At 36.0% G+C, this 24031-nt stretch overlaps 1 long non-coding RNA gene across 1 annotated transcript in view; it reads left to right on the top strand.

The window, feature by feature from the left end:
- The window catches only part of LOC144969106 (uncharacterized), a 4445-nt gene extending 1127 nt beyond the window's left edge, over positions 1 to 3318 (top strand). Inside the window, exon 2 of the long non-coding RNA XR_013644726.1 lies at positions 1759 to 3318. This is a non-coding gene — a long non-coding RNA (uncharacterized LOC144969106). The remainder of the gene's footprint in view (positions 1 to 1758) is intronic.
- Positions 3319 to 24031: the final 20713 nt, after the last annotated feature.

Raw genomic sequence — 24031 nt, 5'->3', positions numbered from 1 at the left:
GAAGGGGTGGTGAAAAAATGAGAATGTCTGGGAAAAGAACATGTCCCACTCAACCCTTATCGCATCTTTGATATTTGGCAGGTGTCAAACTCTACATGTATGACGTTTTGGATCTTCCAAGCCTATTCGCCTTATTTGGTCGGTAGCTGTGTGAAAGAAAACATATTTTATTGTAAAATGCAGGGAGTGCGGTCTGATATTTTCGTCATCGCTATGATTATTCCCAGACAGGGTCTGCCAATAACGAAAATTGGTTATTCCCAGACAGATAAAGGGAAAAAAAACCCAATTTTTTGTATAAAAAAAACAAAACAAACAATTTTAAGAAATTCATGCTCAGAAACGGAACAAGGCCAAACAAAAAAGGAGAAAAGAATAGACTCGCTCAAAAAAAAAAGAAAAAAAAAAAGGGGGGGGGGGGGGGGGGGGGGGGGGGGGGGGGGAGGAAAGCGATTGAATTCGAATCTGTGCAGCTAAAATGAGCAACGAGTTTCCTTGGCTCAAGAGAAGTGAAAATGAAAAAACTGTGCTTAAGTTTTTGTATGAGTGTTGGGGGGGGGGGGGGGGGGGGGGGGGGTCGTTGGGGGTTTTGTTACAGTTTTATACACATCCCTGTTAGTTCAATCAATTTTGTGGGTAATGATCAAGAGGGGCCTGGTCCTACAACTCTTTACGGATTTACCTTGGATTGAAATGAAAACTAAACCTCTCTGATTACTTTAGATTACCTAATTTTATTTCATACGTTTTTTTATGAAGAAGAAGCTTTTTAGGATTTTGTAATTCATAGGAATCACCATGATATGTGAAATGATGTCTTATCTAAATTTTGCCTCAGGAATAATAAGCGAACAATTTTGAAAAGCTCTCTCTGTTGATCGAATTATCAAAATTTTATTTGTGATCAGATATTTTATTTGACTTTAAAATGAAATCTAGAGGCATTAAAATATATTCAATGTTTATTAGACTTTTCTTATGTGATCAGAAAGTTAAACAGGAAATATTGATCAAATGAGTTCACCGGAAGGTCAATAAAAGCCCATTTTTTAAAAAGCTAATCGACATTGGTTATGTAATCTTGCCTTCATGATCATAAACCTCTGATAAAATTAGACCTGACCCAACGGTTTTAACAACCTTGTGGTATCTGAGTTCCAGGTCCATTATGTTTTCTAATGTTTTTATTGAATATAAGCAAACCATTAAGAAATAGGTCATGTCTATATATTCAACATTGAATGATATTTCTTCTTACATTGAAATAAGTGGTTCTTTAGAGTAATAAGGCTCATGGAACTGGAGTTTTTCCTGTTTCTGTAACATGAAGCAACAGACCTTAAATAGTGCTTGATAACTTTCTTAAAAAATAAATGGTATTTCATTTTACTTTGAAATAAATGGTCCTTTAGAGTCATAAGGCTCATGGAACTGGAGTTTTTCCTATAACATGAAGCGACAGACTGTAACAAGTGCTTGCTAAAATCTGAATAAGTTGCACATTTACATTTTACTTGTAGAGTTAGATCCAGTTATTCATTCAAACATTGGTATCTTAATTTCGAATTGTCATTTAATTAATACATATAAAGTTAAATAAATCCAATGATAATAATTGATAAAATAAGGTAATTATAACTTTTATTCATTGTTTGGTCCATATGAATTTTACTTTATGATTTTGTGTGAGATGATATTGCTTTTTATGGGACCATGGGAAAATGGTTTAGAATGCCATGCTTATCATTTTTTTTTCAGATCTAAATAACATTACAACAAGAATGAGTCTCTGCATTCCTTTAATTGTTCTGGAAGCATTGGCCTGCCTATACCATGGGAATTAATCAAATTATATTCAGGAAGAAGTATCATAATTATTATTATTATCATCATCATCATCATCATCATTGAGTCTTGCCTTCAAGATTATCAAAATGGCTTTCATGTTACTGTATCTTATAGAATTCCTCATATATCATTATGGACCCTTCTTTGTTTGTTTTTTTTTATTGGAATTAATGTTTTTCTTCTATATTCTATTTCTTCATAAAACCTCTCAGCTTTATTGACCTATTCTAGAGACTAGAGAGCGGTGATTAAGAGAACAGGACCATATTTTGCTTTCGAGCGTTTCTTAATTTTAAAAGCAGCTTACTGTAGTTTGTAAAGATTTTTAAAAACTTTTTTCTAATGACAGTGTCTAATACACGTTAAAACCAATGCATATCTATCCCTATGTAATTTTCGGCAGTGATCTCTCCATTTTAATGGTATTGGCTCCTGTTTCTTTATAAAAATGCCCTGAGAGCTTGTTATACACTTGAAAGAAACATTTACATAGGGAAGTCAAGAAGAATATAGCAAAAGAAACCTGCTTCCTTGGTTATGAATAAGAAATTTAAAAAGAAATAGGCAATGACCTCTTTATCTTGTCTACCATTTAACTTTATAATTATTTTTTAAAGTTTATTATATCCTTTTCTATATTTATAATTAAATTTATCAGCAAGATAAGAGTATTGATGAAACCATCTATGTAGCTGATTTGTAATGGTAGTAGAATTTGATAGATGGGACCATGTGATGTTGCAGAACATATTTTTAAAAATTATATTGCAGTGTTTCATTTATCAGCAACATCATATTAAATAATGCAGTGGCTTAATCACAAACTTTCTGCACTTCATATACAAGACAGTGATGCTTTTGTGCTACATTTCTCGAAATATTCACAAAGTTTCTGTATTTTGTAAATAAGACCATGTCGCTTTTGTCTTAACTGGTTAGTCGCAAATTCTGCCGTTGTATTCCATTTCTCGAATAAAATTCTTTTCTATTTATTCTATTTATTTGCAAAGTTTCTGCACTTTATAAACAAGAACAGGATGCTTATGACTGGACAGGTTAATCTCAAATTCTTCCTTTGTGTTCCATTTCTCGAATCAAATTATATTAAATTCTATTAATAATCATTTTAATGGCAAACTTTCTGCACTTGATAATTATATGCAAGACCATAATACTAAAGTCTACACAGGTTAATCGCATGTTCTGCCTAAGAAATGTATTTCTTGAATCAGAACCTTTTTTAACCAAAGCTTTTGCTGAGGCTCTTACATCACAGATTTTTAAAAATGGAACTACACAGTTTCAGTAATAATTATCAATTTTTTTCTTTTTTTTTTTTTCTTTGTCTTTCACAGGATGAGAATACAAGCATACCTTTAATGGAGAAACATCATATCTATATTTTTTTAATGATTTCAGTGTGAATAACATGAATATGAATGAAATGACAATAAATATGATATAAATTTATAATCTGTTTTTAATTTATTTGGATTTCACAAGTTGTGTTATGGCACTCAGATACAGCAGGACGGGTGAGACTGAGAACCAATCCTCACAATAGCACTAGAGGTCTTGTATATGCAAGATGTGATTTCCATTGATACAGTTTAAAGACTGTCCGGTTTTTATTCATTCTGGTGAACGCTGTAGGGTTTTCTTTTTTTTTTTGTTTTTTGTTTTAAAAAAGATTCTTTGTGCTTTTTTCTTTCAATCTAAGTCTAAGACTTGATTGAATTCTGACTCAATGCAAATCAACTTTGTTCCAACTCCTCAACTTCAAATTACAATCAACTTGTGCGCCCTTCCTTCTCTGTTAACCTACAGGTTATTGGATATGTAACTTTAATACATATATGTACGTCTACCACAATGATAAACTAGCAATTTATCTAAATATCTTGCAATCGTCTTTTGTTATAACTTTTCATTCTGGGTTACACATAAAAGTTAGCACTGCCGGGTTACAAAAGTACTTTGATGTTAAAAAGATCAGCATCCTGTCATCTTACTTATATATTGGCAGGTGTAAGACTTATTCATTTTGCAAGTCATCATCGTCACAGTTTCGCACCAACACCGAACCCACTCCACAGCATCTGGGGAGCAGACTCTTGGGTCATGGTCAGTGCAGCTGAGCGCATCCTGGCATTCTCTAAGGATGTCTGCTCTGGGCACCCACATGTACACAAGCTACTCTCAGCCAGCCCCCACTTTTTCATGCTTCCAGTTGTTCTCACAAGTTTTGCCTGTGCTCTGTTCAGTGTTACCAATTCATTCCTGGGGAGCTCAGTTCCGTAGGACAGTTCTTCTCTCAGATCTCCAACAGCTTCATTTGCATGATTGTTCCACTCTCTCAACGTGGAATGCCTGTATACAGCTGCATGGTCAGGGTTGATGCTTTCTTCCATCGTGAAGCTCTTTCTCGACTTCAGTCTACTTGTCATTGGGCTGTGCCTTGGGTGCCTTGGGTCCATTTTCTATTCATATTTCTGGGCTTTGGAATCAGTGGCTCTTTGAATGTAGGGAGGTGCAATGCCAGCCAGCCGATGGAGGACTGGAACTGCAGTCGGTTTCAAGTTACTCTAATGATCCGGCAGGTGTTTTTTTGACATGGCAGGATCTTACTCAGACTGGTGAGACCTATTCGGCTGATGAATAGCAGAGGGCTACTATGGTTGTCCTGACTGTTTTCGGATCTGCTCCCCATGGCGTGTAAGTTTTTGCCTCTTTTCTTAGGAAGTTGTTTCTTGTGGCCACCTTTGCTTTTGTTTTCTTTGTGTTCTGAGAAAAGGACATTGTGCGGTCTACGGTAACACCAAAGTACATGGGAAATGTGTTTTTATCCAATATGTTCCCATTCCCGATGTTCAGTTTCCTGTTTTCTTTAGGCTTGGCGGTTTTTTAAATGGAAAGCACACACTTGAGTTTTTCCTGGGTTGGCAAGTGAGTTCTTTAAATGTGGCCTCAGAGAGTGGCTCCAGGACATCCGTTAGTCTCTCCCCAATGGTCTTGAAATCAGAGGCCTGGGACACAAGACACAGATCATATAGAAACCCCTGATGTTCTCAAAATGAGGTTGGTCGTTGGTATAAACGTTGAAAAGGATATGTGCAAGTACCGATCCTTGAGGGAGTCCGTTCTTTTGTGATCTGCTTTTCTTCCCATCCATTTCCACAAAAAAGTGACGGTTTGACATAAGGAATTTTATTATTGCAACTATTTTTGTGTTACGAGTTACCCTTGCAACCTTTAGGAGCAGTTTCCTATGATTTACTGTGTCATAGGCAGCTGCCAGGTCCACGAACACAGTTCATATAATTTGTTTGTTCTCGTAGAGATGACTGATCCTACCTCAATGGCGATAGGTCTGTATACTGATTTTGGAATGGGGTTGCCGACAGTTTTTGACATATCTGGAAGACACAAATGCAAGGTCTGGGTTGTAGCCTGTTCTCCAGCAAGCGCTTGGAAAGGATGCTTCATGCGTCATAGAAGAGTGTCAGATTATATTGGTCAGCCCATTCCTCAACAGTATCTCCATCTTTGTTGTTCTCATTGTATCCCCATTTGGTGCTGTGGCAGTTAAAGTCACCTATCACAATCATTGGTTTCTCACTAATGGTGGATGTAGTAACTGGCCACTTGAATGGCGTTGGTGGAGGTTTGTTGACAGTAATAATATCACATTGAAGTGTCTGCTTTCAATTCTGAGAATTTCCACCTCACTTAATGTCATGTCCTGGGTTGTATGTCACTATTGTTTTGTCTTTGACTTTGACTAAATGCATGCCAGGGATGTTTAGTGCCACGGTCTTGTGCGTCTCTTGTAGTTGTAGACAGTACAGAGTTGCGTCGCTGGATTACTACAACACACACAACACCAACATTTTGCAAGTATCTTTAACACTTTTTAAAATCATTAATAAACGGTGATACTGACAACAACAATAATAATTGTTATTGTTATTATTTTATTATTATTATTATTATTATTATTATTATTATTATTATTAGTAGTAGTAGTAGTAGTAGTAGTAGTAGTAGTAGTAGTAGTAGTAGTAATAGTAGTAGTAGTAGTAGTAGAGGTCTTGTAGTAGAAATAGTAATAGTAACAGTTGGACCAAGTACATAAATATGAATATTTATACAGCGCATTTCTACAGATAGCCGTGAGCAATGCGCATCACAATGTTTCATATTTATCCCCCACTTCAACAAGCCGTATGGAACCATATTTCTTTGTCATACAGCCTGTTAGGCGACCCTTGTGTACTTAAACTGTCACTACACTAACCGCCATTTCTGTAGCCAGATACTCATTCAATCGAGTGGGGTAATGTGTGTATAATTTTTCACGATTAGTCACCCATCCTATTACTGATCACACTTAGCATTGGCATTGCTCGACTTTTGTGACAAGACGAAAACCGTACCGCTAAGCCATACGGTCCATTAGTTCTAGATAGTTTAAAAGTCTATAGTTTTGTGGTATCAGTGGTTATAATACAGTAGTGGTAGTGCATTTATAGTTATAGTGTAGAAGTAGTAGTTGGTCTTCTGTTAAAAGGGTCATCTGAGCGAAGAGATAGGAGATAGATTCGAATTTACTCTCTTCATTACATTTGTCATGGTCTCAAGTGAGTAAAGAGCTACTCGACTATGCATAAAGATATATGTAGAATGAGGCCCCAGAATTTACTAGTTACTATAAATGAAAAACAATTAACGATTTGTTTACAATGAAATAAAAATAATGATGAAATTTAATTTAAAAAGATAAACAGTGATCGTGGTAGTTACAAATAGAGATATGAATACTTTACGTAACTTATGATAATATATCAGGTTCATAAGTTTACGTTTCCAGGCAGTTGATGGGCTTGGATGATCTATTCCTCTGATAACAGGATTGGACTCGTAAAATTCCACTTCCAGGCAATTGGTAAGGGGTTATAGTGTAGTACAGCGGGCTTGGGTTTGATCCTTGAAGATTATACAATCAAAGTTAAAAGCTCCGGCGTCTTAATGGTGTAGATATAATATCTACAAAGTCCCAAAAGATAAAAATCTTCCAGTATATATATAGGAATAGAGCGACTGGCCGTCCGGCATAGATTGTGGAGAGAAAGTGAGTGTAGAGTGTTAGACCTATCAGCTTTTATAATAAGTGGCTACGTGACAGAATGTAGAACGAAAAGTATTCACTAATTAGAAATTAATTCGAGGGAAGACTATAAAAGGAAAGACGATCTAATATTAGAAGGTAAAGTTTATCTAAGCCTACCGAAATATAACTGGAGTGAGATGAATTCAGTTCTTAATAAAATAAAATTTAATAAGATAATTGTGAACAATCTTTACTGTGACACCCCCACCCACGTTTAAAATATACTCTTTAACCATTATGGGAAAGATAGATTTTACAAACGGAAGTAAATTTACTATCATGATACTCTAGCATTAATCCATTGTTATGATTTGTGCTACAATTAAATTATTTATTAACTAGACATGGAAATGTTTATATTAACGTAGGTATATGAATGGGCGACAATAACAATGAAAGATTGTGATTACAAATCATTGTGATGAACGACATGATGGCAATGTGATTACAAATCATTGTGATAAACAATAATGATGGCAATGAAGCATGATTAAAGTCGATGATATGAAGGTAATTTACTAAATGAAATGAATGAAAATGTAAATGAAATATTGACATTTCAATTATTAATCATAAATGAGTGAAAATTCATAACAATAATAGATAAAGAGAAGATTTCCCAAATCATGAATGGGTATGGTATATATATCCAAACAATACTCAATGTTACATTAAGTTGGGTCATCATGTTTACAAATAAAATTATCGAAATTGTGCGTTCTGATTTGGCATAGTTTGCGAGGTAACTAACAGTATGCATGGGAGGTTAAGTTATACCTTCTCACGTGTTTATACTAATCGAGAAAGTAGGTCGGCGTGAATATTTTCACAGCCTGGTATGTGAGAGATACTGAAAGTGTAATTTTGCAAAAATAGACTCCACCTTAGTACTCTACTATTATTCATTTTGTTATTTCTTATGTACGTGAGTGGTTTATGGTCCGTTTCGACCACAAACTCTTTTAGCAGTAGATATCTGCTGAATGTCTTTAAAGCAAAGACGATGGCCAGTCCTTCACGCTCTATTACAGAGTATCGTGATTCTCTGTCCAATAATTTTCTGCTTGCATATAAGCAAGGCATTAGAGTTCCCTCATGTTCCTGTAATAGTACACCTGCGATGCCCTTATCAGACGCGTCAGTTCTTACAACAAATTCTTTTGATATGTCGGGTAATTTAAGAATTGGTTCTGAACAGAGTAATGCCTTTAATTGGTTAAAGCTATTCTGACACACTTCTGTCCAAACAATTTTGTTCGGTGACCCATTCTTTGTCAGATTTGTTAGCGGTTGTCGCGATGTGCGCGAAGTTGCAAATGTATTTCCTGTAAAAATTTAGGAGCCCAAGTACTTTGCGTACTTCTTTTTTTGTCTTTGGTGGTTGCAATTGTGCGATTTTTGTTTGTTTTTCTGTCTCGGGTGTCTGTGTCCCATGACCAACGGTATGATCAATCCTGCATTTGAAGCTTCGATATTAGTAAACATAGGTTGCGACACTGTGTCTCTATCAAAATACTTTTTTAGCATATTTGCATGGAATGTCTTTGTTGTGTTGTAAATTTTAATCTCGTAATTAACATTAGATTTTACTGCTGTTATTTTGAATGGTCCTTTCCATGTAGCTAAAAGTTTACTCGAGTCATCGGGTAAGAGTATTAGTACTTTGTCACCAATCTCAAATTTTCTTGACTTGCTTTTTCTATCGGAGTATTCCTTGTATTTCTCTGCTTTTTTAGTGACGGATTCCTGTGCTAGCTTACACGTGTCCTCTATTCTGTCTTTCAGGTTTCTTACATATTCGTAAGCAAACATAATTTCGTTATTGTCCTCCTCATTCCCTTTACAAATGTCGGCTACTATATTGATCGGGCCGCGAGGTGATCGTCCATACATCAACTCAAATGGGGAGTAGCCTGTAGATTCTTGTGGTATTTCTCTATATGCAAATAGGATTGCTGGTAAGTATCTGTCCCAATCATCTGGTTTTTCTGCTGACACTTTTCTTAACATATTCTTTAGAGTGCCATTAAATCTTTCACAAAGACCATTTGCTTGGGGGTGGTAGGGAGTTGTGAATGAGTGTTGGATTCCCATGAGTTTCATGGTTTCATGCATCATATGTGATGTAAATTGGGGTCCATTGTCCGACAGTATCTCATTTGGTATGCCTATTCTAGTAAAAATTGTCATCAATGCTTCAGCTATGTGATCCGATGTAGTTGATTTCAATGCTATCGCTTCTGGCCACCTGGTTGCGTAATCGACTAGTGTTAGTATGTGTGTATGGTTTCTATCTGATTTTGTTAAAGGGCCTATAATGTCAATTGCAACTTTTTGAAAAACTTTTTCAATAACTGGGGTTGTCTCTAATGGCAATCTCGGTATTCTGCCTTTTGCGACTCGTCTTTGGCATGTGTCACAAGATTTCACATATTCTCGGACGTCTTTAGTAATTCCAGGCCATGTGAAATTCTCGGATATTCTCTTCAATGTGGAAGAGCTCCCAAGATGTCCAGAAGTTATTGAATCGTGCGCTATTCCAAGGATTTTGTTTCTGTAAATACTCGGCGTGACCAGTTGTTTAGCTATTTTGTTTCTTTTCCTATGTAACCTGAACAGAATATCTTTTTCAATGATGTATTCAACTTTTGATTTCGTCCCTTTGTTTGCGATATTGAAATATGAAGTTAAAGTCGGGTCCTTTTTCTGTTCTTCAATGAACCTGTTCCTGTCAAATTGTTGTGGTTCTAGAGAAATAGTCATTGGCTTCTCTGTTGTCTTAGTCATCTTTCTTGTTTCTGCTAGACAAGCTGTTTCTTGGGTTAATGACCATTCTTTTACATCTGTTGGGTTGTCTTTAAGACCTTTTATATTGCCAACAATAACATCAGCGACGGGGTTGGGAAGTATACAGCATTCCACTATTCCTGTATAGTATGGTGTTTCTATATACACATTAGCTGTTTCAAAGGTTTCGACTGTGCCACTGAATGTGATGCATTGTACCGTTTTTCCAGTTTTGTCTTCGTCATTGATCAAAGATGCTTTTATTCCTACTGTACTGCATCCTGTGTCTCTCAATATTTTGCAATCAGTTCCATTAGCTTTGCCTTCACAAAAAAATAGCGATCCTGATTTGTGAGTTTGTGTTAAAAGTGACATACCTTTCACGCAATACACATTTATATTTTCTCCTGACATTATTCGTGTCTGATTATTTACACTGGTTTGGAGTGATGCATTTGCAGTTTCTTTCGAATATCCCACGATTTTGTAACATTTGTCTGCTGTGTGGCCTTTCATTCCACAATATTGACATTTAATTATAGGTTTGTTGGTTTTCTTATACTCAGTATTATTGTCAGTGCTATTTCTTGTTTTGTTTTGATAGGGTCGGCTATGGTCTCTATTGAACTGTTTGTTCCATGGTTTGTTACTATGATCATCTTGTTTCACTTGCGTGTTCCGAGTGATTGATCGGCTCGTTCTATTTGAGTACTGAACTTTAGGTGTACCTGGACTCTGAGCAGCGGCAGCGTAGTATGGTTCCTTCAATGTTCTGCTAAGGGGTGTCAATGGATGTGCGCTGTTAAAGTTTTCTGCGTAGATTTTTAATTTGTCCAAGTTTTCTGGCTTTCTCTCTTTAAAGAATGCGACTAAATCTGGGTTGCAAGCTTGATAGATTCGATTCTTCAGCGTGAGATAGTAAAGGCCTGCAAAGTCGTCTTGTTTTACGTTTGCCAACTCAAGCCACCGATTTAGAAATTGAGTAATTCGGTTCACGAATGTATTAAAGTCTTCTCCACTTTCGGTTTTGCAGTGTGAAACCTTTCCTGGTAACCATCTTCCGTTAATCTAAATCTTTTTAGTAGAGCGTCTTTAATTTTACCATAATCATCTGCATCTTCAGTTGTTAAGGTATAGGAAACTTTTAGCGGTTCTCCAGATAAGCAGTTAATCAAGGCTGTGGCCCATTTGCTTTCTGGCCAACGATAACCTTTAGCCTGAACTTCGAATCGGTGTAAGAAGGATTCTAAACAGTCTGATCGTTCATCGTATGTTGGCATGCGTGGAAGTTTCACGAAAAGTTCATCACTATTATTATGTTTTTTTTCATGACCGGTTTTTGTTTTTTCAATTTCCAGCATCATTTGGGTCCTTTTGGTTTCTTCTTCTGCTAATGCTATTTGTCTTTTTAGTTCCCTTTCTTGGACTCTTTCTTCTCGTTCTTCTCTACGTATTCTTTCTTCGTGTTCTTTTTCTTCTCTACGAATTCTTTCTTCATTTTCTTCTCTACGAATTCTTTCTTCATTTTCTTCTCTACGAATTCTTTCTTCATTTTCTTCTCTACGAATTCTTTCTTCATTTTCTTCTCTACGAATTCTTTCTTCATGTTCTTTTTCTTCTTTTACTTTCTCTTCGCACCATGAAAATATTCTTTCCTGGGGTATTTCTAAGTCCTTTGCGAGACTTAAGTATCTTTTATATGCTTCCATGTTGCAATAAATTAGTTACGATGTTTTATATATATATTATATTGACAGGATACTGTTACTGACTGTTTTATTTATTTACACTTACTGGAATGAACTGTTCTATTTTTAGAAATCTCTCTCTCTTATTTCAACTTATTATGTATGTTGATTTTGATGCCTTTTATCGTTATATCTTATAAAGCAATGTGTCAATACAATGCGGAGTTATTATGACTTGTGTCAATAACAATGTGTCAATCGCGTGTACTCTAAACTATGTTACTACGAAAAATGTATCACCAATGTGTGTGACTCGTCGTTAGTTTGTGTACAATTATTCGCAATGACGCTAATGTACTAGAGTGTGATAACAATAATAGGATGCCAAAATAATCCCAAGTTATCTATCACTAAATATAACACGACGGCTAGTAGACTCCTTTTATTATTATTTAGTTTTTAAAGACTCACTTTTCAGAACATAATATATAAGTGGTTTTCGGTAACAGTAGTATGCCAAAAATGCATTTAAAACAAATCACTATGCAAAACAAATCACGATGTCTATAGTTACTATGTGATGCCCAACTCATGTAAAAGAGAATAATGAAGGATATATTTACCAACTCAGTTCGTGGCTGGGACCTCTCTCTTGTTCAATGGTTGTTCAACAATTGTAATTAGGCATTGAAGAGTGTTTAACAGTGATGTCTGAAATACAAAACAATAAAATATCGTAAGATTTACAATAGTTACAAAATGTGTTCACAACACTGAGTGATTGGATGACAGGTGAATGAATCGTTATGGAATGTAAACATATTGAAAACAATTCATGAATGAGGCAAACAACAAAATGAAATGAGTGATATAATAACAAAGTGGACAAGGAATGAATGAATGAATGAAAACTGAGTGAATAGATGAATGAATGAATGGATAATGTATGAATGAAAGAATGAAGGGAGGAATAAATGTATGAATGATTGGATAAATGAGTGAATAAACGAATGAATGGATGAATGAATGAATGAATAAATAAATGAATGAACAATGAATGAATGAATAATTTATAAGTGAATAAATGAATGAAGGAATGAATCAATAAAATGCTATTCAATTTGAATGAAAGAATGAATGGATAAATTGCTATTCCATTTAAATGAAGAAATGAAAAAGAAAAAAAATTAATCCTGTAAATAGGGAGTTCAATTAAAATATGATCAAGTGGGGCAATTAAGAGTTTTACAATTTAAACTTTAAAGTTAGATGAAATAGATATAAGTAACTAAATAAATTCAATTCTTTATATGTGTCCCCTCCAAAATGTCATGGTCTCAAGTGAGTAAAGAGCTACTCGACTATGCATAAAGATATATGTAGAATGAGGCCCCAGAATTTACTAGTTACTATAAATGAAAAACAATTAACGATTTGTTTACAATGAAATAAAAATAATGATGAAATTTAATTTAAAAAGATAAACAGTGATCGTGGTAGTTACAAATAGAGATATGAATACTTTACGTAACTTATGATAATATATCAGGTTCATAAGTTTACGTTTCCAGGCAGTTGATGGGCTTGGATGATCTATTCCTCTGATAACAGGATTGGACTCGTAAAATTCCACTTCCAGGCAATTGGTAAGGGGTTATAGTGTAGTACAGCGGGCTTGGGTTTGATCCTTGAAGATTATACAATCAAAGTTAAAAGCTCCGGCGTCTTAATGGTGTAGATATAATATCTACAAAGTCCCAAAAGATAAAAATCTTCCAGTATATATATAGGAATAGAGCGACTGGCCGTCCGGCATAGATTGTGGAGAGAAAGTGAGTGTAGAGTGTTAGACCTATCAGCTTTTATAATAAGTGGCTACGTGACAGAATGTAGAACGAAAAGTATTCACTAATTAGAAATTAATTCGAGGGAAGGCTATAAAAGGAAAGACGATCTAATATTAGAAGGTAAAGTTTATCTAAGCCTACCGAAATATAACTGGAGTGAGATGAATTCAGTTCTTAATAAAATAAAATTTAATAAGATAATTGTGAACAATCTTTACTGTGACAACATTGACCGTATGCTTTGACTTTGATCATTTGATACGCTGTAAAAAAAAAAAAAGTATGGTCCGCCTTAACCAAAAACAAGCAACCATCTTCGTTTCCCTGGACATAGATATGGTTTTGTTTACGGGAGGAGGGGGAACCATGATTATGGTTTTCCTATAAAATAAAAGAAGGGGCATTTTGGCGATAAAAAAATATGATCGTGGCCTCCCTAGCTATCTCAGACTCGGAGTAAACAGCTTGAATTTATTCGCGCCAACTTCAGTTTGCTGCCTTAGCAACATGTAAACAAAAAGTTGGTTGGATGCGCATGACATTACTAAAGGTCAATTGCAGCATAGTTCGGATCATTTATAGAGCAGTAAAGTTAGGTGCCCCAAACGTAAACAAAGGTCGAGAAGCACGTGGCAAACCACATGTTCCTGTCTTGACAGCTCAAGTTCCAATGTAAATTATAGAAAAAAATAACCTTTAAAATTTGGCTGTTAGGTGGCAAAAGAAACACATATTCATAAATACTCGATCATGCATCAAATAATGTCTAGATATGGATATTTTATGGAACAAAAGGTAAAATTTTCTAAAATTTATCAAAAGTTTCAGTCTATCTATTTTTAGACCAGAGCAAATTATTGCGCTGGTGTGAACAAAACGAGAATTATTCGGAGCCTGATTTTCATAATAATTTAGCCTTATATTATTATTTCTGCAACTGTTAGATTTTATGTAAACATATTTTCAATACTGAAAGTGTATTGCCTACAACTCAAACTACAAAATTGGGAGACCTATATTGTGCGTAAATTATTCCGGTCCCTAACGGAAATCACTAGCAACTTGTTATTGTTTACGTTTGGGGCACCTAACTTTACTGCTCTATAAAAAAATCTGGGTCACGTTTGATGTCAAATGTCCGGTCACGTGATATTGTATATTTTATTGCACCAACTTTACTATTCTATTGAATCTTCAATTTACGATTCTTTTACGACCTTGGATGCAAATATAGGACCATTTACGACCTTGAGGTCAAATTTATCCCTTTTGTTATGACTTTACGACCTTGATGTATGTCAATAGGACAACGAGTGGAATTATCTATGTGGAATTGGACTGTTATTAACTTGGATAAAGACATATTATTAAGCTTACAAATATTTATCGCGGATGCAGTAAAGTTGGTTTTTTAAAATTATTTTGTCCAAAGAGCAGGATTTGATAGCTGGTATTGTTTGATCAGCTATTACGTGAGCTGTATACAGCAGTCCTGTCTAAAGATCCTTTAAATGATAGAGAACCCATGATAAACATTGGCTTTATGATATTTATGGTTTTAAAAGACTGTTACGGATTGCACATAACACTATAAAGATATAATTCAAATGATTAACTTTGTCGGTAACTCATAACATTCTTTCACTTTCAAGGATTTTAGCTGATTTCACTTCAAATGACCATAACCCAATAACCGTCGCTTAACTGGCAATTCTGTTTTCACTATGGTGAAATAGAACATGTTAACTATCACATAAAGTGAAAAAAATAAATCTGTACGGTGACATTTTACTACAATTAATATCTTATTCAATGTACTTTTGGTAAAATTCTAAATTTTAGGTGTCTTTATATTTCATACCGTAATAATTTATTCCTGGATGAAATTTCTTCATTTAAAAGCAGTTTAAAAGAAGAAAAATGGATCTTTATGTAAACTGAAGAAAAAATTACTCACAATTTGAAATTTAGTCACAGACTAATTATAAAATGCATGTTTTATGCATAATTTTCATACTCAGTGGTCACTCCTTACTCAATCGCCTGCAGCGATAATTAATTACTCAGTGACAGCTTTATCTCGTGTAATCAGCAAGCGGTACCGTCGTTCAGGCTAGATCACAAAAACCGGGCTTTTTGCTAAATCTTCAGTTGTTTTCGGTGCCGTGAAAATGCGACCATTTGTGTCAAACAACAACCTAAAGTTGACGACCAGAATGAAAGCAGTGGAAACATGTTTTAGACAAGTATACGAACGTGGATGTGTTGGCGAAGGAGAGAAAGGGAAGCATGTTGATCGATACCAGTTACGGTTTCTGGGACATGTGTGGAGGAGACATGGAATAGAAAAGTTGGTAAAATCTGGGATGATCGAAGGAAAACTGAAGGAAAGAGCTAGAGGAAGACAAAAAATAACCTAAGAATGGCCAAAAGTGATTTAAAAAGCAACGCAGATTTCATGCGTACCGCAGATCGTGATTTGTGGAGACAGCAGACCGGAAACGTGCTCAAGAGTACAAGTCACGATGGATGACCGATGACGATGAAAGAAACGTCCCTGGCCTATCTTAATAGAATCTGGAACAACAAACAACAGTTAGTTATAATTGGCTAACAAATTTGCCCCCCTTTCACACATCCACCTCCATATCTTTCTTTTTAAAAAATTATTTATTTATTATTTTTTAAATTTTTTTTTTTTTTGTAGACTGTAATTCAAGGTTACAGTCTATCCTATCCTATACCCACCCCTATCATCTCGTAGTCAAGGCATTTTGGGATCTGCCAATCCTAAATGTCTGTGTCAAGGTCGACCGTGATATCGGGTCAACGGTTGAGGAGAAGAAAAAAAAATTACGGTGATCAAGAACGAAACCTTTTGTTCATCTACCTCTACCTCTTCCTCACTCAAAATTAATAAAAAAAATTATTAAAAAAAATATTAATGTAGTATGATGGTTTCATACTTCTTGTATTTTTTTAAATAGCACTTTCTGTTATGGTCTCCTTCTATTCGTCTTGCGGTATGCTGCGCGCCGTCGCACTTAAGTGGGGAGAAAGGATAAAACCAGTGGCGCACCTCGCTTCAACGTCATTCGCCTCCCGACTCACGTCGGGGGCAATCCTAATTGAAATAAAACTATTAGATAGTAAGATTTAATAGTGTGTTATTTCTGTTTCTTTATTTGACAGGTATGTTGAACTTTTATTATTAACATTGTCATAAGCATTATTATTATTATTATTATTATTATTATTATTATTATTATTATTATTATTATTATTATTATTATTATTATTATTATTATTATTATTATTATTATTATTATTATTATTATTATTATTGCTGTTGCATTTATTGTTTTAATTATTGACATCGTAATTTCTTATTTTATTCATATTATTTCCATGGATTGTTAATGCCTTTGTGTAATGACAGTAAATCGAATACGTGCCAGTATAACTTGTATCTGTCATGAGGAAAATACTTAGTCTAATTAATTGATTACATGAGTGCTAGTAATAATCTGTTTATCACGATTACAAACTTACCACGATCTTTATTATTGGTGATTTGTAAATAATATCGGCCTATTCTAATGTTGTTGATGTAGTTATCCTGTCACTGTCACATCCCTTCCATCTATCCATCTATATCTCTCTGTATCTATCTATCTGTCTATCTATCTATCTATCTATCTATCTATCTATCTATCTATCTATCTATCTATCTATCTATCTATCTATCCATCCATCCATCTACCGACCGACCTACGGACCTATCTATCTGTATACTTATATATCTGTCTGCCTATGCACATATGTACCCATCTTTATATATTTACCTTTCAATTACTTAGTATGAGATTACAGTTGGCTACATATCAATCTACCTAATAATCTATTCAACTATCTGTATGCCTGTCACCTGATACACATATAGGCATAAGTACCTATTGTCTGACTAGCTGTATGCTCAGTTATCGGTCTGTCTGTCAAGCTTTCTTGGTCATTAATCGTTATAGTTGTATAATGTCCTGATGATGCCCTGCATCATCGAATTATACCAAACTTGTGAGATTGTTGGTAGTGATTTATATCTTATGCTTTTATTAATGATGTTGGCATATTCGATGCCATTATCTTACTTTGTAAATATTCATGTTTTATTGATACATTCGATTATCATTATATTACTAATTTTGGCCACATCGCCACTCGACTCACGTTGAGGGCTGAGTGCCAATCTTCTTCTTCTTATTATTATTTCGATGTCACTATTTTACATTGTGAATATTATTTTATTACGTTCAATTATCATTTTATTACGTACTTATGTTGGCCGTATCGCCACTCGACTTACGTTGAGGGCTGAGTGCCAATCTTCATTTTCTATTCCATTATATAACATGCATTGGTCATTCGCCTCCCGACTCACGTCGGGGGCAATCCTAATTGAAATAAAACTATTAGATAGTAAGATTTAATAGTGTGTTATTTCTGTTTCTTTATTTGACAGTGTCGCCCCTTCCTTAGAACCAATCACGACCCTGAGCATTGCGCGAGAAAAAAAAAAACTCAGCATATCTCTTGCGCAAAATAAGATCTTGTTTTGTTCTATCACTCCCTCTTCATTCATCCCAAGCCTCAAGAAGCCTGCCACGCTGCCTGCCAAAATAGCGGCGCTGGCAACTACATCTCATTCTCAACATCAAAAACTACACCTCATTATCAAGAGATATCTCGCCACCAAACCTCTCAGGACAACTCCATACATCCTCCCTATCAAATCTCTCTCATTTACTCCATCGACTATATTACACCTTCCTCATCAAAAACTATACGTAACTTGAAGAAAACTACAAAGAGGCTTCATTATTGTACCCCCTGCAACCCAAATAACAAGATACAAACAATAACAAGATTATTACATTGGCGCCCAGCGTATGGGAAGGCCCGACACTGTGAAAATAAGGACCGCTTTGACTGTGCAATAGATGATAGCGATGTTGGCTGCATAGCAACCAAGAGAGGGCATCCGATGACAACCCTAGATAACAGTGATGACAACCCACGCTGAGACAAAGAAATGAAGTGAATGATCTGATGTGCGGTGTTAATCGTATTTTCTCTAAACAGTAAAAATATTATGTTTAGAAACATTCTTTACATCAGGCCTGATAATTTTATTTTATATTTCCTTTCATTTTTTGTTGTGTGTTTTAACGTGTCATTGTATTCATTTCTTTTGCCTTTTGTTTCGCTGCCCGGTCTGATCAACCGAGTGGTGAGACATATTTGTTTTAAATTATTTACTTATATTTCCACCCCCCCCCCCCCCTTCCACCTCCAGTACCTCCTCGTCCCCTCTCCACGTGAATATTTACCTCGTTTGTTTGCTTTTATTATGACTTTTTAATTTGTATTTTTTCTCACTTCCGTTACATTTTTTTCCACTATGCTCATTTTATAATAGCTCCATTTATTTGTTCTTGACACTTTGTCCATGCACGCAAATTTTATAGTGATTTGGTTTATGTTTATTTTGACTTGTACCTTTCTGGTCTGTGGACAGTACCATGAAATTGATAACATATGTTTGCGTGTGTCAAGCACTTCACTCACAGCATGAGTGCTCAGAACACTTATCATTTTGTATGTTATGATCAGTAGAACGTAACCTCCAAGTACATGGAAATAATAATACTTTTCCATCTTTCCTTCTTTTGGAAGATAGTTGTTAATGTTAGGTCATACTTTCTGGTTGATTGCGCACACTAAGACTCGCTGACTGGGTTCAACAACTCCTCTTTTTGCTTTTATCAGATATCTCAAGTATTGGATTCCAAGTAAATCCGGAAACAAGCCCTTCTGTCTCCCCTTTTCTCCTGCCTGCTATCAATTTCAGACAGGACTTGGTTGTTCTTTTGTTAGAGACGAAGTGTGACTTTTGAAAATGCATTTCTTTGTTTAGGGGCTTAGTTGGAATTCCGCATTCCGATTTTCTCCCCTTTTGGCTGTTCATTTCTTAATTTTATTTTACTGTGTACTGACATTCACCATTCTACGCGCCCCTCATCCACCTCCTACCTCCCTCCACTCCCTCTTCCCCGTCACTTACTCATCACATATTGTTAATCACTTTTGCAGTGCTTACAACTCCACCGCCCCCACCCCCTTCTCTCTCTCTCTCTGTCTCACTACCTGTCCCCCCCCCTCTCTCTATCGCTCTCTCTCTCTCTCTCTCTCTCTCTCTCTCTCTCTCTCTCTCTCTCTCTCTCTCCCTCTCTCTCTCTCTCTCTCTCTCTCTCTCTCTCTCTCTATCTATCTATCTATCTATCTATCTGCCTATCTATCTCCAACGCTCTAGTAATATGGCTGAGTCGATTCAGAATTTGATCGACGGCATCGCTGCTCTGTCGAATGAGCAAAGAATGGAATTGCTCAATGCAGTGCAGGAAACAAAGAAAACGGAGCAACCTGTCAATGTCTCAGCCGTTAGAGCTGACGCTCCACGACTGTCCACCTTTTCCGGGGATGACGGCTCCCCTTCTCATTGTTCCTTTTTGCAATGGAAACTGGAGGTTAAAGACCTCCGGTGCTCTCATATGTTCTCGGAACGCATCCTAGTGGCGGCCATGAGACGCTCTCTAAAAGGGCTACCGGCCGACCTCATTCTTCAGATGGGGGAGGAAGTGACCTGCGACGCGATCATTCAAAGTCTTGATCGACTTTATGGTAATATTTTGCCTTCTTCCGATCTCTTGCAAAAGATTGCCATCGCGTCGCAGGTAGAGAATGAAGCAGTCACAGCTTGGGCTGTTAGGCTTCAGGCCTTGGTGGCACAGGTGTCAGGCAAAGTGCCACCTCTCATTACTGCTGAAGGTGGAGCGGACATGTTGAGCGCTCATACATGATTGCATGGGCATTACGATAATTGCTATTTTATTAATTGCTATTATATTATTATTTTTTATGTATATTTTCCTCTTTATCTGGGATTAGTTGCTTATAGTTTATTAAGAAAATCGGGGACGATTTTTGTCTTGAGGGGGAAGTATGTAGTATGATGGTTTCATACTTCTTGTATTTTTTAAAATAGCACTTTCTGTTATGGTCTCCTTCTATTCGTCTTGCGGTATGCTGCGCGCCGTCGCACTTAAGTGGGGAGAAAGGATAAAACCAGTGGCGCACCTCGCTTCAACGTCATTCGCCTCCCGACTCACGTCGGGGGCAATCCTAATTGAAATAAAACTATTAGATAGTAAGATTTAATAGTGTGTTATTTCTGTTTCTTTATTTGACAGGTATGTTGAACTTTTATTATTAACATTGTCATAAGCATTATTATTATTATTATTATTATTATTATTATTATTATTATTATTATTATTATTATTATTATTATTATTATTATTATTATTATTATTATTATTGCTGTTGCATTTTGTTTTTATATTGACATCGTAATTTCTATATTTTATTCATATCATTTCCATGGATTGTTAATGCCTTTGTGTAATGACAGTAAATCGAATACGTGCCAGTATAACTGTCATGAGGAAAATACTTAGTCTAATTAATTGATTACATGAGTGCTAGTAATAATCTGTTTATCACGATTACAAACTTACCACGATCTTTATTATTGGTGATTTGTAAATAATATCGGCCTATTCTAATGTTGTTGATGTAGTTATCCTGTCACTGTCACATCCCTTCCATCTATCCATCTATATCTCTCTGTATCTATCTATCTATCTATCTATCTATCTATCTATCTATCTATCTATCTATCTATCTATCTATCTATCTATCTATCTATCTATCTATCTATCTATCTATCTATCTATCTATCTATCTATCTATCTATCCATCCATCCATCTACCGACCGACCTACGGACCTATCTATCTGTATACTTATATATCTGTCTGCCTATGCACATATGTACCCATCTTTATATATTTACCTTTCAATTACTTAGTATGAGATTACAGTTGGCTACATATCAATCTACCTAATAATCTATTCAACTATCTGTATGCCTGTCACCTGATACACATATAGGCATAAGTACCTATTGTCTGACTAGCTGTATGCTCAGTTATCGGTCTGTCTGTCAAGCTTTCTTGGTCATTAATCGTTATAGTTGTATAATGTCCTGATGATGCCCTGCATCATCGAATTATACCAAACTTGTGAGATTGTTGGTAGTGATTTATATCTTATGCTTTTATTAATGATGTTGGCATATTCGATGCCATTATCTTACTTTGTAAATATTCATGTTTTATTGATACATTCGATTATCATTATATTACTAATTTTGGCCACATCACCACTCGACTCACGTTGAGGGCTGAGTGCCAATCTTCTTCTTATTATTATTATTTCGATGTCACTATTTTACATTGTGAATATTATTTTATTACGTTCAATTATCATTTTATTACGTACTTATGTTGGCCGTATCGCCACTCGACTTACGTTGAGGGCTGAGTGCCAATCTTCATTTTCTATTCCATTATATAACATGCATTGGTCATTCGCCTCCCGACTCACGTCGGGGGCAATCCTAATTGAAATAAAACTATTAGATAGTAAGATTTAATAGTGTGTTATTTCTGTTTCTTTATTTGACAGTGTCGCCCCTTCCTTAGAACCAATCACGACCCTGAGCATTGCGCGAGAAAAAAAAACTCAGCATATCTCTTGCGCAAAATAAGATCTTGTTTTGTTCTATCACTCCCTCTTCATTCATCCCAAGCCTCAAGAAGCCTGCCACGCTGCCTGCCAAAATAGCGGCGCTGGCAACTACATCTCATTCTCAACATCAAAAACTACACCTCATTATCAAGAGATATCTCGCCACCAAACCTCTCAGGACAACTCCATACATCCTCCCTATCAAATCTCTCTCATTTACTCCATCGACTATATTACACCTTCCTCATCAAAAACTATACGTAACTTGAAGAAAACTACAAAGAGGCTTCATTATTGTACCCCCTGCAACCCAAATAACAAGATACAAACAATAACAAGATTATTACATTAACACAGCATTTATTTGGCGCAATATCCACTAGACGTGCTCAAAGCGCTTTACAAGGGACCACAAGCCAACAGCAATACTAAACATGAAGGACGAGACATGACGCCTGTCAGGTGATATTACAATTTTTTTTCCGACAAAGACAACGAACGGCCATGTACTCATTTTACACTTAAGTACAGTGAGAGAATATGAGTAAAGAGCCTTTTCCAAGGACTCAACTCTGTGCCACTCAGAGCGGGTCTCGAAACCTGGACCTTCCGATTCGAAAGCGAGAGTCAGACCACTAGGCTCCACCACAGAACAGGGAGGGGCACTGTTCTGTCGGCCACATTGCCTCACTTTGTTCATAAAAGGCAAGATCGTGACAAGATTTTATACCAACGTCCTGCCTTTTATTAATTCTCAAAATGCATTCTTTTTGGCAGAAATCCTATAACTTTAATTCACCTCTAACTTATTTAATCGGTACATAGAATCATTTTAATATACAGGGCGTGTTTGTTTTTTGGGTTTGTTTTTTTTATTACTACCCGATAAAGAATTGAAATAGCTAAAAAAAAAAAACATTAGAGACTTTAATGTACACACTTGATGGATCACTGGTCTGTTGCACACTTAATCTATTCAGAAATATAGAATACTCACTCCAGCAAACAACGGCTACCACCAACACAATCATCATCATCACCATCTTCGTCATTATCTGAAATTTGAGGTTTTAATCATAAAATGTCCCAGAAATTTGAAATTGATATTCTATGTTTGTTCAGGAATAATTTGACATGGGATGTCCACCCCCTCCTCCACCCCCACCAAGAGTAAATACTGGGGATTTTATTTCTTCTTTTCATGCTTAAATTAAACTAAGAGTAAGTGTCTAAATACTGAGGAAAGCATGTTTTGCTTAACTATGCATTTTTTGTTGTTGACGTCAATCTAAAAACTCCCTTACGGTAAGTTTTGATCACAAAAAAAAAAAAAAAGCAGAAGCAAGAAAACGATCCCCTCCCTTATGCTCAGACAGGCTACTTGATTTGTGAGTACTAATTAGTGCGGGGCGGTCCTTGGCAAGCTTAAGGACCACGGTCCTACGGTCCCTGGGAAATGAAAACCGCAAGGACCGGTCCTTTTCGACATTGAACATTCCTGAGAGACTGTTGGAAGTTCGAACCGTTTTGACCTTTGGGACCGTGGGATCGTTCATTCTTGAACCGTTAAATACTTGAGACCGCTACACGATGAAAACCGTGGTCTACAGGAGTAAAACACACGGAGTAGTCACACTCATTTCAAATTGTAACCTAATTAGAGAAGAGGGGTGATGCCTTCTTTATTTGCACAACGTACTTCATTGTTACTTCGATAATTTAGCGTGAATAAAATTTGAAATTTATCCCCATTAACGGAGATAATGGAATCGCCCAAGGCGTTGATCGAGTTGTTCGTGGCGTTGATACACACACGCAACTCCTACCCCCCCCCCCCCACACACACATTAGAGGGCAGCGAGCATTGAAGAGTAAGAGAGAGACGTGAAGTTATAATAAGAGGGGGTGGATGCGGTAATAAGTAATAAGTGGGGTCGATGGTGACTTTTCGCCAGATCTAACAAACCCAGCTACCAATTCACT

The sequence above is a fragment of the Berghia stephanieae genome, chromosome 1, assembly GCF_034508935.2.
Source record: "Berghia stephanieae isolate SIO BIC M18660-M18661 chromosome 1, UCSD_Bste_1.3, whole genome shotgun sequence".
Taxonomy (NCBI): Eukaryota; Metazoa; Mollusca; class Gastropoda; order Nudibranchia; family Aeolidiidae; genus Berghia; species Berghia stephanieae.
Note: the sequence above shows the minus strand (reverse complement) of the source record. Positions and strands in the feature narration are given on the sequence as shown.